Below are 4,532 nucleotides of genomic sequence, written 5' to 3'. Positions count from 1 at the left end.
ATTTGCCGAAACTTTTTTGTAAAAAAGGAGTAAATTGTTCTTTTTTGTCCCAAAGAACCAGCAAAGTAGTAAGTTTTGTCCAGTCAAGCAATCATGATCCAGTGTTCACCTCTATCATTCCTTGGAGCTGAGTTGATCATTACAAAAGAGTATTTGTTAGTTGAAGTATTTTATCAGAGGCGTACGGTCCCAAGGACTTAAACCTGAGCTCAGGATCTCTTTCAATATTTTGCAGAAGTAAAAAATTATCCATCTTTGCATTTGTTTGTTGATTTACACCTAAAAACAAAGAAATTGGTAGCTTGATAATGCATTTTCGGTTAAAAAATAAAAATAATGATTTACACGCAAAAAGGCATTGAATCAACAAAGTCCCTACACAAGACTTATGAATTAGACAAAATGTTTTCCAGTCTAATTGAAGAAATGTCTCAGGTTTTATATTGAACGGCATTAATTTTCTAATTTTTCGGAGAATTAGGTCTTAAGAGAAACAAATAGATCGTACAATGACAATGACAATTTTTTCATCGGAACCAGAAAACTCAAAAAAATTGAGCAATTTTAGCGACTGTTCTGAATTTGTCAATTTGAACATGTAATAGATTTTCTCCCAAAAATATCACTTTGGTTATTTGCTCTAAGGGAAACTGGGAAAACATTTCTAATCTCAATCTTTCTCCGCTAAGTTCTGGATAATGCAACTGTTCAGTTGCATCCTGAAGTGAAGTCAAGACAAAATTAAGAAAAAACAACTTTGAAAGTCTGCCTTAGGAAAAGCTGGGAAATCTTCGTTAAACTGCATTGCCTTCTTTGTTGTAACACAAGGGCGACAGAGAGAAGTTGTATCTAATGAAACAATTGCTCTTCCACCCCGAATAAATTTAAAATCTCTCAAATGAAATTGTTGATATTTGAAAGGGTTATCATAGGAAGATCCCGTAACAGCTGAAATTGTATTCATTCTAACAGCAATTTTTCTTATTGTAGCGTCATTGAATATAATTTCTTGATTGAAATGGTTTTGACAAGTTGGAATGATAAAATGTATTGCTATAGCTTCAAGTAATTGTATTGAGCAGGTTCTCTTGCCAGATTCAATTGCAAGTACTGATGATTAGTTTCAGCTACTAAAATTCTTCTAGTAACAGCGAACAATCAACAGTTTTCAGACTAGAATTTGGATTATCTGAGAGCCTTAAAAATTTAGGTCCAGCTCGAATTAGTTTTCTTCGATCTTTAGTATTCGGTAGCAACAATTTTTCACAAGTAAGCAAATCAATGGCGAGTCTCCCAAAGAGTGAAAAAGTTATAACCGTTCCTAAGGAGTTTGCTCTATCAGTGAACGCATTGCATATCGAATGCATCAGGAAATTCTTCAAAACTGTATCCATTACCAGCAAGTATTCCTTTAATTTTCACTGTCGACGAGCTGAATTCGTTCGATATTTGTGTCTTATGAGGATAAAAACCATTGTGTTGTTAAGAAAACTTGTGTCGAAAGCATAAAAAAACTTCCCGTGTTTAATTGAAGCCTTGAGCGAAGATGGGTATCGCGCATATCCAACTAGAGATTACGATCCGTTTCAAGTTCAAATTCATTTCTGTTTTCATCTAGAGAAGTACTAGGGAATAATTCTTGTGTGTAAGAGGACTTAATTGTTTCCAAATTTGGAACTTTATCAAAAATCTCCGACGAAAAATTTGTAAAAGCTCCGTACCAACAATGACTACTTTGGTTTATACTAATTTTTGTTGTCAAAAAGTCTTTGCAAGAACGACTGGTTTTTTATCTTCTTTTTCGAGAAATGGATCCAATTCTACTAGTTCTAAGCTTGGATTTATTTTTCCACCTCTCCAATTGTTTTTGTTCCCACATCTTTTGCTTGTTTTGAGTTTTTTACGTCCACTAATAGCTTGGCCAATTTCTGAAGCGGCGTTTTCAAACAAATCTGCTCCAATTTTTTTGCAGCTGGGACTATATATTTTAAAAAAAAGGGAACTGCAGTTATCCCAAAGGATTGCAGTTTCACATTTCTTGGGAAGTTTAAAACAAAAATGATTATTCGAAATCTTGCGGAACAAGAGAACAACTCGTGTAAATCTTGCGCAATAAAAAAAAAATTTCGCCTTTCTATGTTGATACCAGGTAAAATGGGTTTTTAACAGTTTTTTAACCTGTAAAATTGTAAAGATCAGATCATTTTTGTACTGTCCTGTAAAAATTACAACTCCATTTTTTAAATTGGCGTTGAATAGAATGCAACGCAAAAAAGGAGTTTTTGTTCATCGAAAATGTTATATTTTTTGATATCACTTTATAATGTCAAAGAATGTATTCATATTAATGTCGTAAAAACACTGAGGATAATGCGGTCCTTTTCCACTCATCATAAATCCTGTTTGATTTTGTTCTGAATCACAACCAAAAAAAAAGACTCTAATCAGATCTTTGAATAATAAACACTGATTGATCGCCAGGTAATTGAAGGGCTGCCTTGTGTGTAATTTTATCTACTGATACATATAATTCGTTAGATTCAATTGCTTGAGCACCTAGGCGTTCTTGGTCATGGCTACAACTATATCAACAATACTTGGAGACAATCCTGGTTCAATATGCATCGGTTTAATCTTTCTTTTCTCCTCAGATCTTTCTCTGCCATCTACGAAAGTAAGTTTTCTCTCACTAACATTTTGTGAAAAATAAGAGTAGGATATTTCTGAAATAGCAACCTCCCAATCTCTTTTTGAATGTATTTGCTCGGGTAGAAAAATTGTAAAAGAACTAAGGCTATTAATCGGGTATTAATTATAAGAAGCGTTAAAAAATAGCTCAACAGTAGATCATCCATGACATTTGATTGATAGAAATTTAGTTTTAAAATGATTACCTTTAATCTGAACATTTTCTCAGCGCATTTTCTCTCTCCTGGAAATTTTTGTTTGGGAGAGATTTTTGATGTTGTATGAAGGAGGTTTGTTTGCAGATATTGCCAAAATTTTATCTGTAAACTGTGTTTTGTAACCCTTTCGAAAAAGAACATGATTCTTTGAAATTCTCACTCTATTTCCGACTTTGAGTTTTTTCTTATACCTTGTTAGAGCTTTCTTGTACAGAATTGAGAAAAAATCAGAATTCTTGACATCTCTAGGTGCTTTCCCAATAGATCTATTGACGCGACAATTCATTGTAGACACAACTTGACAACTTGAGGTAAACTGTGAAAAAATATTTCACCATGATCTTCCATGCAGCGGTAAATTATGTGTTTTAATGATTGAATGGCTCTCTCTGCGAATGAAATTTTTGTTTCACTCATTGTAAAGTTCAATCTTTTTCTCCAAGCATAAAATTTTGAATGTTCTGTTCTTTTAACAATCCAAAATATTTCAGAAGTGTTTTCTCGAGAAGTCATTTTTTTGAAAGCTGGCAAAAATTTTTTGGCATATTTTGTTTTCCATGTTTGAACTCTAAAAAATCTCAAAAAAACATGAACAGCAACCAATAAATGTAGGAACCTATTGTTTTGAACCGCCAGTTTGTCCACAAAAGCCAAGTTCATACACCAGATTTAATGATATATTTAGAAAAAGCTTGAAGTCTTCGGAAACGTCTGATTAGAGGAACAAACTTTTGAATGCGATGTCTCTTGGCTTATAAAAAATGCCCTTTTTTCTTTTTTCGGACCGCTTGTTTTACTCAAGTTTCGCACAGAACCGTACGCCGCTCTACCACATGAAAACAATCTGTTCAGACTTAAAATTTCAGATTTTGAAACGGATCCAAGTTCCTGTGTCTTTCGTTTTGGCTTTCTTGTTGGTATCAAGTTTAGTTAGAAGTTGAGTTGCTTCATAAATGGTAAATTTTTCGCTCTAATGAACACACCAAGTCTTCATTAGATTCTTTTGTGTCTCGCTCATCAAAAATGATATTCTCTGACTGACTTAGTTCACTTCTGGAAAAATTCAAAATTAAATCACAAAGATGCTTATTTTTACTTGTTTTCAACCTCGCATTCACAGCATTGTGAACAGAATTGAAATCTATTGGTACAATCTTCTTTTTTTCTTGCTTTTGATCCAACCTTGTTGTTTTTTTGGAAGTTTGCTTTGCGATTGATAAACTGAATAAGGAATTAGGAATCATTAAGGAATTACTGAACCATAATTTGTCAATCGTTTAATTACAAAAGAAGTGGTAGGAGATATTAGTTGTAAGCCTTTAGGTGAGCCTAAAATAGATCTCCTTTTATGCAGTGAAGTTCTTCTTTGTGCGAGTTCTGACAATTCTCTTCAATTTTTTTATTATGTCACTTTGGAGATGATCCTGTATCTCGCCTCGTAGCAAATTTACTAGACATTCGCTGAGGATTTGTATGAAGTTTTTGAACAATGTAGGATGGAATGTTTTTGAAATTTTTGAGGATTTTTTTTGAAATAGTGGGAGTATAGAGACGTATTTTATGCTCATCGTTCAGAAATGTTGTTTCTGATTTTGCTCTTAAATAAAACTTTGATGAATCAAATCA

The sequence above is a fragment of the Symsagittifera roscoffensis genome, chromosome 5, assembly GCF_963678635.1.
Source record: "Symsagittifera roscoffensis chromosome 5, txSymRosc1.1, whole genome shotgun sequence".
In the NCBI taxonomy this organism is placed as follows: domain Eukaryota; kingdom Metazoa; phylum Xenacoelomorpha; order Acoela; family Convolutidae; genus Symsagittifera; species Symsagittifera roscoffensis.
The sequence above is the reverse complement of the archived record's forward strand: the minus strand, read 5'-3'. Positions refer to the sequence as shown.